The sequence below is a fragment of the Marmota marmota genome, unplaced genomic scaffold, assembly GCF_001458135.2.
Source record: "Marmota marmota marmota unplaced genomic scaffold, marMar, whole genome shotgun sequence".
Taxonomy (NCBI): domain Eukaryota; kingdom Metazoa; phylum Chordata; class Mammalia; order Rodentia; family Sciuridae; genus Marmota; species Marmota marmota.
Genome location: NW_026000169.1, coordinates 1,497,715 through 1,513,320, shown reverse-complemented (window position 1 = coordinate 1,513,320; position 15,606 = coordinate 1,497,715). Strand labels below are relative to the sequence as shown.

Here is a 15,606-nt window from a genome sequence, read left to right as displayed (position 1 = left end):
GGAACTAAGGACATAAGTGTCCCCTGTCTTTAAGGCCCTCAATCTACTGAGATAGACACATAAGCACATGATTACTATACAGTGAGTTAAGTGCAGAGAAGTAAATCAATTGGGAATTCAAAAGAAAGGGGCCAATTGCTCCTGGAGGGAAAGAGAAGGCAGGAGAGACTTTACAGTAGAAAGAGTTCCATGAACTGAAGAATACATTAAGCCAGAGATAATATGGACAATTTTTAGAGCTTTTTCCTCCACAAGGGCTGCCCTTCATCCCTGAATGCATTGACTCAACAAATGCCAATCCAGCACCAGTGCAGCTCCACACTGACTTCCCAGCCTTCCACCTTGTGATTGCCATAATACATAGTCAAATCACAAATGGGGTGTGCCTCTGCTCCTTTCTTCAGAATTCAGAAAGATCATTTGTCTTGCAAACATCCTGGCTGGGATGAAGGACACTTAGAGAACTGGGGTTCATGAATTCAAGCACTTTATAAGAAAAATTAGCCTGCTCTCATCTGTAGCAAAAGCCAACCTTTGGCATGAGCTATGTAGGCAAGGCCCCTCCAAACCCTAAATCTCCTGCCAGAATCCAGTCTTTAGCCTGAGGGTCAACCATGAGCATTAATAAGAGACTTGTTTTGAAATACTAACACTCCCTGTTAATCTGGTCTTTAGATTATTAGTTATTCAACTTTGCATAAATCATAACCCAATTCTCTTCTGATAGTTGCTAGATATCACCCTCCATTGAGGCCCCTTTGCCTATATCTGTGAAAAGCCAGCAGTTTCTGGAATTTTTGCCCCTCCAAGGTTGTTAACAGAACACTGGCTTGCCCAGGGACAGAATTATGGAAGATTCCAGGTGAGGACAGCTCTGCTTCCCCCAACTCGCACTCCAGGAAATCAAGTGGAGCTGTCCTCGGAGGGGCTTGGCCTGGGCACGCTGACCTGGCTTTCTCTCCTCCCTGGTCCAGCTTCCTACACTCTGTTGGGAAGCCAGATATCACACAGGTATAAGTGAATGGAGGGGACACTACACAGGTAAGCAGAGGAAGGAAGAATGAACAGCCTGGAAAATAAACTCCAACTGTTAGTGTTGCTTTGAGATGCAGCATGTGAAGAGGGACTGACAGTGGTGCCTCATAGTACCACTGTTCCTCTTCTAGATTTCTGTCACAGACCTTCAAACAGCCAATAGCCACAGCTGCCAGTCACTGTGCACTGTGATGAGGGCCACACCACATTTTCTCATTCAGTCCTACAACCAGGAGAAGTAGGCATAATTTGTATCTCCACCTTACAGGGAGGAATCTGAGGCTTACTAAAGTTAAGTAATGGCCCAAGGTCACAAATCCAGCCAGAGAGAGAGAGAGAGAGAGAGAGAGAGAGATCCACCTCACATCTCACTGGCAAAAGATTGAGCCTGTGCAGCTATTATGAAGACAAACAATAATAAGTGTTGGCGAGGATGTGGGGGAAAAGGCACACTCATACATTGCTGGTGGGACTGCAAATTGGTGCAGCCAATATGGAAAGCAGTATGGAGATTCCTTGGAAAATTGGGAATGGAACCACCATTTGACCCAGCTATCCCTCTCCTAGGTCTCTACCCAAAGGTCTTAAAAACAGCCTACTACAGGGACACAACCACATCAATGTTTAGAGCAGTACAATTCACAATAGCTAAACTGTGGAACCAACCTAGATGCCCTTCAATAGATGAATTGATAAAAAAAAAAGTGGCATATATATAATGGACTATTACTCAGCAATAAGAGAATAAAATCATGGCATTTTCAGGTAAATGGGTGCAGTTGGAGAAGATAATGCTAAGTGAAGTTAGCCAATCCCAAAAAAACAAATGGCGAATGTTTTCTCTGACATAAGGTGACTGACTCATAGTGGGGTAGGCAGAGGGAGCATGGGAGGAATAGACAAACTCTAGATAGGGCAGAGGGGTGGGAGGGGAAGAGAAGGGGCAGTGGGTTAGCAATGATGGTGGAATGTGATGGACATTGTTATCCAAAGTACATGTATGAAGACATGAATTGGTGTGAACATACTTTATAAACAAACAGAGATATGAAAGATTGTTCTATATGTGTAATAAGAATTGTGATACATTCTGCTGTCATGTATTTAAGAAATAAAAGCAATTAAAAATTTAAAGAATTAAAAATTAAAAAAAAAAAAAAAGATTGAGCCTGTGGCCACACTGTAGGTAAAGGCCCATGGTCACTCTCTCTGAGAGTTTCTGTGGGTTCAATCTAAATCTCTGTGTCACATAGGTAAAACAAAAGGGGGCCACCATGCAGGCCTGAAGGGGTCCCCAAAGGAGCTGCTCACTCACCACAGTAACTTTTAAAGGAACCCAGCAAGTGAGATTGCTCCCGACACATGGTGTCTGCTGGTGCCACTCTGAGGGGAGAAGAGGCTTTTGCAAGAGCCCACCCTGAAAGAGGACAGGCCAACCTAGTCTTCATAGGAAGCAGTGCTTACCTGGACTGGAAGCAAGCTTTATTGTTGGCTCTTCATTCATTTTAATGTGTGGTTAAGTAGAGTTTATCAAACATCAACTATGCATGAGGCTCTGTGCTAGGTCCTGATGAAAATAAAAACAGAAGCATAGCTCCTTCCTTTAGGAAAGGCAATAGTCTAATTTGTAGAGGGGACATGTGAATGTTCCCTCTAATGCCTAATTTGTAAGTGAACATGTAATATCATGTAGGGAGTGCTGAAAATAAGAAGCAGCAATGAATAAGATCATCTGGGTTTTAATTCTGGGTTTGACACATAAGTGGGATGGGGTCATTTTAAAACTATAAGCTTCAGTTTTCTCAACCATAAAATCAGACTAGGATGGACCTCTTAGGGGTACAACCTTAAGTTTGTTTTTAGTTTTTTGTTTGTTTGTTTGTTTTGTTTTTTTAGTTTGTTTTGGTTTTAGTGCTGGGGATTGAACCCAGGGGCATACTACCACTGAGCTATACCCTTGGCACTTTTTATTTTTGAAATAGGGTCTCATTAAGTTGCCCCAGCCAGCCTCAAATTTGAAATCCTCCTGCCTCAGCCTCTAGAGTTGCTGGGATTGTAGACATGCACCACCATGACTGGCTCTTAGGGTTTGATTAAGCAACAAATGTATGTAAAATATTTCACTCTGGGAGTGTCCTTGGCTAGCTCCTGAGTAAATGCCAGCCTTCACAGTCTTGGGCTGGGGACTTAACCCTTCCTTCTCAGCTTCTCAATGTGAACATGAGAGCTAATACATCTTCTAAACTTCTGGGTCTGTCAATCAACAGAGCTTGCCTGAAAAACTCAGAGAGGTGTTTCAGAGACACAGAAGGAATGAAAAGCCTTCAGAAGAGTTCCAGTAAAGTTAGGCCATATTAAGGGCAGCATATAACTGTTGAGTTATATGGTACCTGTCCTTCTTCTCTGGTTCTTTAAATATGAAAGAGGGTGAGTAGAGAGGTGGCCTACAAGGCCCATTATCAGTGAGAGGAGGCTTCCTACAGAGCTGTGCCTTGAAGAATTTGTGGGATTCTGTCAACTAAATCCCCATATGAAATTAGGTGTCCATGGTCAAGGAAGGGATCATTTGGAATATAATCTTAGACTTTCAGGGTCACCTAATTCAGTGGTGGAGAATACTGCCAGGCTCATTCTTTGCCCACAGTCCCAGCCACCATCTTGCTGTCTCAGATATATTTTCTCAGAAATCTCCTCCCCAAAGCAGTAGCCATTGGGGTCACCTGTTGCCAGATGCCCTCATTTCATCAGGCTCCTCTCAGTTCACTTCTACCCATCAGCCTGAATCCAGGCCTGGACCTTCTAAGCACAGGGTTTCATGACCAACCTGTGTCCACAGAGATTGTTTGAGAAACACAGCTTAAAAGGCTATGTTGTCATCAACAAAGTAGCCAATCACATCTTACAGTGTTTTATATGCCAATTAAGCCAGAAAAAGCAAATAAACACTCCCAGTCTGACCCAAAGGAGAACAGATGAGGCAGTTAGAAGATGGGGTGTGACCCCATAAACAAAAACCAGGAGAATTGGGGGGGGGGGAACCTCTCCCTTTGACGATAATGGCTCACCTTGTTCAACTTCCCCTTAGGTTCAGCGACTCCCAAATCACATCTATTATCAGTACTGCAGGCATAAGCAATGGAAATGAAAGCCATACCTCCCAGCTAAACCATCTCTGCCTAGTTACTCGTGGCTACTTATCTTTCTCTATCAAATGGCACATATTAAACTCATGCCTAAATAAACAAGTAAAAAAGGTTAATTTCCTGGCAGGAAATTCTTGTGTAATTAATCAGCAGCTCCAGTCTCTGCTCTGTCTCTAACCAGCACTGTGACCTTTAGCAGGCCCACCTCTCTCCATCCCCTTTAACATGACCTTACACCAGGCCACTACCTCTCTCTCCTGGACCACCACCACAACTTCTAATGGATCTGTCTCTAGTCCCTACCCCATCACCTCTGAGCATCCTCATTCTAGATTTATTTTTAGTATAAAGATCCTCCTAAGACCTCAAATCTAGTAAACACTCCCTGCTTAAAATTCATAACCTCTCTTCATTTACTCTAGGATAAAATTCAAACACCTGTGGATATGGATAACTTACAAAGTCATTCATGTTCTGGCCCCTGCTCACCCCTCCACATTCATATCTCATCATTCCCCACCTAGAGTTCTGTGTAACAGCCATATTTACATATGCCCATGGTTCTTTGTATAATACTAATAACAGCAACAACACCAGCATTGTTGTTTTCTATGTTATCAGGCATTGGTTTAAATAACTCTTTTGACAGGTGCAGTGGTGCATGCCTATAATCCCAGAAATTCAGGAGACTGAGGCAGAAGGATAACAAGTTTGAAGCCAGCTTGGGAAACTTAATGAGATCCTATCTTAAAAAAAAAAAATTAAAAGGTCTGGGGATGTAGCTCAGTGGTAGAGTACCCTGAATTCAATCTCTAGTACCTAAAAAAAGAAAAGAAAATACGGCTGGGGGAGTAGCTCAGTAGTAGAATGCATGCTTAGCCTATGGGGGGGGGGCATGAACTCTTCATGCATCAACTAATTTAATCCTTATAACTATATTAGATACTAACTACCACTGTCATCATCTTCCTGCCGCTACATAAATGCCTGAGATAATCAGTTTATGAAAAGAATAAGGTTTATTTGGGTTCATAGTTTTGCCTTCAAGGGCACAGTTTCAATGGTGGCAAGACTTCCCGCTAGGCCCTACTCTTAAAGTTTCCACAATTTTGCAATAGCACCACAGCCTTTAGGGGATACTTAAGGTCCAAACTGTAGCATCTAAGATTATCTCCATTTTACATGAGAAAACTGAGACACAGGAAGGGTATATTACCATTGATGTCACCCAGCAAGCACATGCTAGTACCTGAATATACACCATGCTTATCAACTCCTCACTCTTCCTTCTCTGAATCTTTGTACAGGCTTTCCTCTGGCCAAAAGACGCTTTCTTTTCTTCTTTTTCTTCCCCACCCTTTTTTTTTTGGCTAGGTTCACTACTATTCCTCATCTGGTAGTCCCTATGTATATATCTCCTCCTCTGAGAAGCTTTCTTTCCCCTGCTTCCCCTAAACAGCAGTTAATCCCCAAAGATGCACCCCCTCCACAAGTAAGGCTGATCTCTATACCCTTATTCAGTGACCTCACATATTTCATCTCCTTTGACCCTGTGACTCACAGTGAAGTAAGGTGGATATGATGCTGAGTAACTTCTGGGGCTAGGTCATAAAAAGTCTTGCAACTTCCACCCAAGTCTCCCAGGATAATCACTCTGGGGCAAATCAGACATTGTGTAAATAGTTCACCCTGTGAGGAAGCCAAGCTAGCCATGTGAAAAAGCTACGTGGAGCTGGAGAGATGCCCAGGCAGTCCTCAGCTGTCCCAGCTGTCCAAGGCCAAGCACTACATATGTGATTAAGAAGCCATCTGGGGATGTCCAGCTTGGGTGAACCTTCAGGTAACACCAGCACCAGCCACTACCTGACTGAGGGAACCATCTGAGAGTCACATAGCTAACTGAGCCCAGTCAATCCACAGAACTGTGATATTTCCTAATAAATGGTCATTTTATATCTCTAGTCTCTAGGGTGGGTTACTCTGCAGTAAGATGGATAACCAGAACAACCGAGGATACAGTGGTGAACAGTAGGCTGTACCTACTGTCAAGGAAGACTTATGTCAAAGATAGTCCAGCAAACAGACAACTGCAGCACAGTGGAATGAGTGTGGTGGGGGAAGGGTTAGAGAATGATACTGCAGTCGTTAGTATAACTGAACTGAAAATCAACCAAAGAAAGCTCCTTCGCAAAAAGGAGCTTTCATAAAGCTTTGCTTCCTTAATAAAAGCAAAGGCTTCTGGGTCTCATGTAGTAATGTTTGGATCCCTGTTCTTACTTATTAAGTGACTGAAGGAAATCTTCTCAAAATCTGAGAGCATAACCTTCATTATCTATATAATTAGGACCATAATGCTTAGTTTAGGGTAGGTTATAACTCAGAGCTTGCCTAATATGACCAAAGCTTTGGGTTTGATTCCCAGCATTGCAAAAAAATTAAAATAAAATAATGCTTAGTAGGTAGTTATAAGGATTAAGTGAAGTATTGTTTGTAATGTTTATCACATAACATTAAAATAAACATATTTATAACTAATTATAGAAAAAGGATCTGGTCCAACAATAAGCTGGGCCTATCAAACTCACAATGAAAACATGTCCCTCTAGATAGTGAACTTATCTCTGTGGAATAAATTTTATGACTGTCATTAATTACATTCCATTTGAAAGTCCATATCTTTGGAAGAGAATGAAGGGGAAGGTTGGCTTATACTAAACAAGACACTGGACTAGCCACTGTTTAAGAACAGGGAATGAGTCTTGTTCATCCTCATATCCCCATGTTGATAGCTCCTGGTTTATAGTGGCTGCTTAGGATATTTGAGATGAATGAAGAACTCACAATAGCTGAGCACATAAGCTGTGCCAGTACAAGGCTCAGAATTCACCCAGAATTTCTCCTTTTCTTCTCATTATCACCCTATTATGTACATAATATGGTTCTTTCTGACTGAAATCATTCTCCAGTGTTCAGCACCTTGGTAAACAGAGACACAAGGATGATATTTTTCAAAAAGGAAAAAAGTATGTCTTGATTTACAGTCAGAGGGAAGACTTGCTTGCCACCCAAAGTTTATCTTCCAAACATTAGATAAATATATGAACAAACTTTAAAATTTCAATAAACTGGTGGAGGAAATACAGTTAAGATAACTGTCTAGAACTAGAGCAGAATGAGGGTCACACAAGTAGATCCCCTAAAGCCCATTGCTGAGTGTTTGCAATTCATGAATGAAAGGAATAAGGAATCTCTATCAGGGAGATCAAGCCAGGTGTCGGGAGAATTACGTAAAGACCACTTTTGAGAAAAAAGAAGTGTCTACATTTTTGCTTCCTGTTGATGAGGGAATAAACCTACATTAGTCTGTGTACAATCAGGAAGTAGAACCTACATAGTAATTTAAACAAGTGGAGCTTAATACAAAGAATTATGGGGCCATAGTAGGTGAGTCACTGTGAGCTATAGAGAGAACTCTAGGACTGAGGGAGAGTATCCAAGAACAACAAACTTGGAAGGCCCTAGGAGTCAGATTTCAATGGAGAAGGTATAGTTACAATCCACTGGGTGGCAGAAAACTGTCCTGAGGGAACAACCTTCCAGGGTGCAGGTGAGCTGACATTGATGGGCAGGTGAGCAAAGGAGTCAGGATACTATTGTAGGTACAAAGTCTGGAACCTAGAGCATCCACATGGGAAAGGCTTGGATAGGGGCTGCAAAGTCACTTAGAGACTGCAAATTTGGGGTATACAATGAGGTTAGAGCACCATTAGATATCCTCACAGACCTGCACCACTGATCAGCTATGCAAGAGTAATAAAAAGGGGGGGAACCCACAATGCATGAGAACTAGAAGAGAAGCCTGCAATTTCTCTCCATTGGCCTCTACTAACATAGCATAACATCTTTCTCACCATAGAGAAGAAATGCTTTGCATCCAGTTCATTATCACAGAGCAGGTAATGAGGATGAATTTGGAGCTAGAAGCCATAAATTGATAGCTAACATAGTGCCCACGTATGATTTAAAATATTCTATATGGAGCAAAGAATAAGCATGTACTCTTTTTCTTCCTACTCCAAAAACAAAGGTTATTCTTGGCAAGATTTTGTATCAGGGTTCTGTCTTTGACCAGAAGTGGGTGGGGACTTAGATACCCAAGTTCACCCTGCCTGACAGCAATCTTAAAGTCTGAAGACAGATGCCTGAATTTCCTGGTTCTCCTCAGTGATTCCAAGTGGTTTCATCCTTACAATTCCACCTACATGCTTTATCAAGCTAGATACAATTGCAACCTAAACCTCTCCTACTTGTCCTTGAGTATACCTTATTTAATCTAAATGTCTCAGTATCTATATGTAGTGATGTGCCTTACTCCAATGTCAAGAATGTCTTCTAATTTCTAGAGTTCTGTTTTTTACTGCACTTCAAAAGGTTTGTTTGCTGTGTTCTGGTGCAAACTTGGTGAATGAACTCCTGGTCTCCTAATTGGTATCCTAGGTGATCTTTCATATCAGAGCTTTGAGGGCAGCTTTGCCTTCAGAGAGCATTTTATTCATTTCTTGGGATTTCCATAATAAATTACCATAGATTTAGATGGCTTAAAAGACAGAAACTTCCTTTCACAGGTTAGGAGTCAAAAAATCAAGTTGTCAGCAGGACTAAGGTCTCTCTGAAGCCTCTATTGAGGAATTTTCCTCCTCTCTTCCTAGCTTCTGTGTTTGTCACAAGCCTAGGTACTTACTGGCTTGTATAGCCACCATCCCTCTCTCTCCCTGTCATAGCATGGCTTTCTCCCTATGTGTCTTCTGTCTCTGTGTCCAAATTTCTCTTTTCTAAGAACAGCAGTCATTGGATTAAGGCCCAACCTACTCCAACAAGATTCCATCATAATTAAATCTGCAGAGACCCTTTTCCAAATAAGGTCACATTCACAGGTTCAAGGCGTTAGGACTTGGATATTTCTTTTGCAGGAGCACAATTCTACCCTCCTCAGAACACTAGATTGTCCTTCTATTTCCTATGTGTATTATTAAGTTGGGGCTGGAGGTATAGCTCAGTGATAGATCACACGTTTAACATTTGTGAGGCCCTAGAGTCAGTCCCCAATACCCAAAATTGGGAGGGGAGAAGAAGGAGAAGGAGGAGGAAGAGGAAAGGAGGAGGAGGAAGTGAGAAGAGGAGAAAGAGGAAGAAGAGGAGGAAGAGGAGAGAGAGGAGGGGGAGGAGAGGGAGGAGGGGGAGAAAAAATAAGAAGAAGAAATGGAAGCAGAACATTTTGAATGTTGAAACTAGCCTCCAAATTTTCGTTAAGGAGTTGACCATACATTTTAAAGAGGTAGAGAGAAAACAATTTGAGCAAACCTGAGCAAAGGCTAATTTAATGAGTAGTTTTCTATATGAGGTGCTTTTAGCAATGAATATAACTCCAGCAGTGTGGGATGGGAACAGCAACCCAAGAGGCATCCATACCAATTCTGTGGGTCTTTGGATCACCACTTTGGGGTTTTGTTTGTTTGTTTTCAGCTCATTAACACTTCAAGATCACTTGCAAGTTGCCTTATTAGTTTCCCTCCCCTGAACACTCCTTTCAACTCTACACCTTCCCTATCTTTTGAGTCCCACAATGTCCTTGATATCTGTAGGGTTGTCTTTACTTATTCTTCAAATCATTCCCAATTTTTTTTTCAGTACTAGGGATTGAACCCAGGGGAAATCTAACACTGAGCTGTATCCCTAACCCTTTTTATTTTATTTTGGAGACAGGGTCTAAGTTGCCCAGGCTGTCCTCAAACTTGTGATCTTCCTGCCTCAGCCTCCCTAATTGCTGGCATTACAGATGTGCATCACCATGCCTGGCACTGATTTTCATTTTAGTGCTTATTCTGTGCTAGGTACTTTGCTTGGTGCTTAAAATACAAGTTGAATAAAAACATTCTTCATGGGGCTTATAATCTGGTGAGAGAAATTGATATTTAAATCAAATACCCAGACAAATGAAATACTGTGACAAGTGTGATAAAGCAGAGATGCAGGATGTACTGATAGCTTCTGATAGGAGGATCTGACCTACTGAGGGATGTCAGGCATGGTTTCCTTGGAAAAGAGTATACTGGAGCTTAAGGATGAGTAGAAGTTAAGTAGGTGAGAAGGAAAGAAGAGCACAGGAGGTAGGAAAAACAGCATGTGAAAAGGTCCTGTGGAAGACAGAAGCTAAGAGTCTGAAAAAAGACAAATGGGAAGGAAGGCAGGTGAGACTGAGCTAGAAAGGCCAGTACATGCAGAGTTATCTAGGCCAGACTACGGAATTTTGTCTTAATCTTTCCTCCAAAGAGCAATGGGAAGATACTGAAGTATCTGGGTGGTAAATTGGTGGTTGGTTTGTCTTTGAAAGGAGGTAACATGACAAGGAATAAACCATGTTTATTCCACCTATTAGGTACAAAAAAGACAAGAAATGGTGGTAAAGTTCTATTTAGACTGATGTGACAACTGTCTTTCCTAAACTCATTTACTCTGTATTACCTTGAATCTCTCTTTCCTTGATTTACCAGCTATAAATCAATGTACCTTGAACAAGAGAACTATCTTAAGTTTTAACTTCATTTAGCTTTCTTCTGGATTTTTTTTTTTTTTTTTTACCCAGGGCCTTGTACATTATAGGCAAGTACCACTGAGCTATATTCCCAACTCTCTCAGCTTCCTCTTCAGAAAAGGGGATATTTACAATAGCTACTTTAGAGAACTTTTATGCAGATTAAATTCAATAAATCATGGATATAAAACATGGAGCAAAGCATTTGATACACAGCATAGGTTCAGAAATATTAGCTGTTACTATTTTATATTATATCTTCAGCAATACATTATCTATCAATTTTTTAAAATGTTTTTTTGTTGTAGATGGACACAATACCTTCACTTATTTTTATGTGATGCTGAGGATCGAACCCAGTGCCTCACACGTGCAAGGAGTGTGCTCTATCACTGAGCCACAACCCCAGCCCCCACATTATCTATCAATTTATTCTTTAATTATTTATACCATATAATCAACATTTCATTTTAATTTTCTTTAATTATTCTTTGATTGTGCACTTATTAATTTTAGCTTTAAAGGCTGAACTCTCCTTCAAACAAAAACCGTTAGAAATCTCATCATCTAACATGCTGCTAAATCTAAACATGGGTTATCTGATTAATTCCTCAGGGGCTGGTCTGTAGCTACACATATTTATTTTGAATAACCGAAGCAGCATAGAAAGATTGGAGAATGATATGAGCAGATGAAAAGAAGTAGGATAAAACCAAATAAAAATTTGGTTCTGATTATGAGCACTTATCTTCAGGGTTGAATGGTCCAAAGAGCAGATGTAAAGGTGTACTTGAGAACCATCTCAGGATCCAAAACCAGAAATCATCATCATCATCATTTACTTCATCTTCATAGTTGGCACTTATTGTCTACTATTAGTAAATGAATTAACTCATTCATTTAATCCTTACAATAAAGACAAGTATAGCTGTACAGAGAGCTTACATACCCAGAATGACGTAACCCACATGTAGGACAGTCATGTCATCAGTCTAAAGAGGACTTTTGTTTTCTGCCATCCCCTGTGGTTCTGAGCAGAATATCCCTTATCCTTGTCCCAATTCCTTCAAAGTCTCTCGGGCATTACTCCTGCACTTTAGACAGCTGCCCAGTTCAAGCAGGGGTATGTTCTTCGCCTACTCAGGAATGTAAAGCAAATCTGAACTCTCCATTTGCTGTCACCTAATTTCCAGAGGTGGAAAAAGGGGAACCTTCACAGAGGTAAGATAGAATAAATAAAAGAAATAGGTAGAAAGGAGATATAAAGGAAGGATAAAGAAATATAATTGTTTTTTAAAGTTTCACTTGCTTTTTTTAAGCCTGTCACTCCCCAAGCCAGACTCTCTTACAGACTTGTCACTCCCAAATTTCTTGGAAATCTATAAATCTTAGAGTTACCATAAAATCACTCACTTCTAAAAATTACATTGTACACTATTAATTAGCCCATTAATTTAAAAAATAAGCAAAAAGATATGATATTTTAAGAAACTTAAAGTGTAAAGGACTTTACAACACTATCTAGTGATTAAAAAACTTTAAGGATCCTGGAAACAAAAGACTTCCATAAACTATCTTAGGATCACCAAATGGATATCGTCACCACCTACATTCCTATAACTACTCCTCATCAAGTTCCTTTAAAAGAGAAGCTGGGACACCAAAATCGCATCTCTCCCTGGAGATAGCCCACATTCTCCTTGAATGTGGCCCTGCTTTCCTAAATAGATTTCTGGGTGGGTCTGTGACTGATACATGCTGAAATTCTCTGCCATCATACACCCCACTAGTCTTGAGTTGAGTGTCCCATCCCCTCTCTGGGATCTCCTCAGACTGTTTTCAAGTGAAATCTCTTCTCCATTTGACATCTCCAGAAATTTACATCTCCATGGTGTACAATAGCAAATGTAGCTATTCTCCATCTTAACCCTCTTCACCTCACAACCACAGTGGTGAGATCAGACAGGGTTCTGCATCATCCATTTCCCAGAGGTTTCCAGGCTTCCCCATTCCCACTGCACCCCAGAGACTGTGGCTATTTAATGCGGGGCTCCATACAGTGTTTTGTACATTTTGGCATCTGATAAAAGTTAAATTAGAAAACCTGAAATGGCATCACTGCATTTATTTTGGCTTCTAACTTGCAGGATCCATCCTCATTTTATGGCTTGATCTATGTGACTTAGTTTTGTTTTGGGGGTGGGGGTTGTTTTTTTGTTTTCAAAATCAGTGAATGGAAAGGAAATAGAGCCAAACCACTCCAAATTGAATTGGCAAGAGTTGGAGGATGAGATAGATGAGTTTTGTTAGCTTCAACTTAGGTAACTCTTCTAAAGAATGACAGGGTCACACACCATTTAACATGGTGGCAAATCCCAGGTCAGCTTCAACACTTGCCAAACCTGTTTCAGATTTACAAGGATGGCCAAGATGATGTTATCTACCAGAAGACGTTAACTGAAAATATCAGTATGAATTCATGGTTTTTCTTCTCTTTAAAAAAAAAAAAATTCAAGCAAAGTCAACACATTTGGGTAGAGAACAAGTGGGCAGAAGGAAAATTGCAGGGGGGGATGGTGATAGAAGTGTTCTAAAGATAGATTATGATGATTTTACTTAAGTTTGTTAAAACTCATTGAACCATACAATTAAAATAGGTGAATTCTATGCTATATAAACAATGCTTCAATAAACTGAACTATTTTTAAAAGTGAAAAAACGAAAACACAATTCTGATGACTCCCAGATTAAGAAAAGGTAAAGGTGAGGTAAGATAGGAGGCAGGGAAGAGGTAGAGGTGCCTGGAACAGAGCCAGTATAGGCCTAATATTCTGAATCTGCCGATCAATACAAATTTAAATGTCCCAAGCCATAATGAAATGGGTCATATCACTAAGTAACAAGCCATTTGTGAGCCATTGGGTTCTATAGTTTATCATCTCTCTTTGACACAGCAGTTATCATTGCAGCAATTACACTGTAGTAATATGCATGCTTATTTTTCACTCCCACTACGTTGTAATCCCCTAAAGGGTAGAGAGACCATGATCAACCATCTGTTTATATATTTCACAGTTGCTATCATGCCTAGTTAACCGAAGAGATCTATTCAATACATTTTTTTTCATTGAATTTTATGCTTGTTTATTTTTGACAGATAAATGAATTCACGGTGTTCAAAATCTCAAGTTACTAGCAATTCTTCTTCCTCAGCTCCCCAAACACCTATTTTCCTTCCCTAGAGATATTGTTACTTATTTCTTGTATATTCTTAGAGAGATATTTAATGAAATTTAAATGAAAATATACATGTGTGTATATGTGTGTATATGTGTGTGTATATATACATAAAACACACACTCTTTGAAATACAATGAAAGTATATAGTACATTCTGTTCTGTGCATTACTTAGACTTCAGGTGGTAACTGAAGTAAACAAGGATATAAGGTAGAATGGGATTAATTCTAATGGTCTCAGGAGAAAACTGTTAATCACTTCTAATTCTAGACTCCTTGCCAGGATATGTCTCCTGGGAGATTCAAGACAGTAAAGCAGGCAGTATTATGGTTTGTGTTGAGGGTGATCATCTTACCAAAAAAAAAAAAAAATGGAATGTGTGATACCCTTAAATCTTAAAGCCATGACTAGGGGAGGGGTAGCATGGACAAGGCTAAGCCAGACTTACAACTAATCCTAAATAAATTTATGAGGTAGTGGACAAGAGATTTTAATAACCTCAATGGTTAGCACAATTTAGGCATACAGTAGGCACTTTGAATTAAATATGCATGAAAAATTGTCCTTAACTCATCTCAACTGGAACTTATTTAATGACATAATTATTACCTTTGATCTATAATATTATAAGATATTTACTACAAATATAACATTATACATATATAATCACTGGCATGGATTGGTTTTTAAATCAATATTGGGCAAAGAGTATATCCACTAGAGAAGTCCAAATATGGGGTATCAAAGTCTAAGCAGGATTAGAAGAATCTCCCTACACAATGGTGACCCACAGTGGCAATTTTGAGCCTAAAAAGTGAGAAAAGTATCTATATGGGATGGAGAGAAAGGTGAAGGGACAGATCCAGCCTCAGAAGTTGGAGCCCAAGGATGGCAAGGAGGTCATCCTCAAGGAGGACTGGACCAACACAGGCTACTGGGGCCTAAAGAGATGAGGAAAGTGTCCCCACAGAGGGGTAGCATAGTATGAGGTTTTTGAGTGAGAGCATAATAAGGAAAGCATGTGTGTGAACGTGGACTAGCAAAAAAATGTTAGCACCCAAGCAAGAGAGGAGCTTGACACAAGATGTTTCTAGACAGGTAGCCTGGAGTGAGGTACTGGAGCTGGAGCAGGGTAAGGGGGCTTCCAAACCTGAGTGTCCAAAATAAACTACAGGAGGTAGGATTTAGTTGAAGGCATGGTGTGTCAGAGCCTGAGTGGAGTAATGAAGTCATCTAGGAAGAAATGGGACTAGTGGCAGCTAGTTATGTACAGAGCAATTGATCAAATAAGCAATCAAATGACACGATAATAAGAGCCATCAATGTTGGAGAAGGAACATGGCAGGCGTGGTAGCACACGCCTGTAATCCCAGCAGCTAGGGAGGTTGAGGCAGGAGCATCGCAAATTCAAAGCCAATCTCAGCAAAAGTGAAACAATAGAGGCTGGGGTTGGGGCTCAGTGGTAGAACACTTGCCTGGCACGTGTAGGTACTGGATTCAATCCTCAGCACCATATAAAAATAAAATAAAAGTATTGTATCCACCTACAACTATATATATATATATATATATATATATTTTTTTTTTTTTTTTTTTT

At 40.3% G+C, this 15,606-nt stretch overlaps 1 protein-coding gene across 1 annotated transcript in view; it reads right to left on the bottom strand.

The window, feature by feature from the left end:
* The window catches only part of Gprc5a (G protein-coupled receptor class C group 5 member A), a 44,720-nt gene that overhangs the window by 27,464 nt on the left and 1,650 nt on the right, over positions 1–15,606 (bottom strand). Inside the window, exon 2 of the mRNA XM_015498180.2 lies at positions 14,868–14,872. The gene's annotated coding sequence lies outside the window, so the exon portion shown is untranslated. The remainder of the gene's footprint in view (positions 1–14,867; positions 14,873–15,606) is intronic.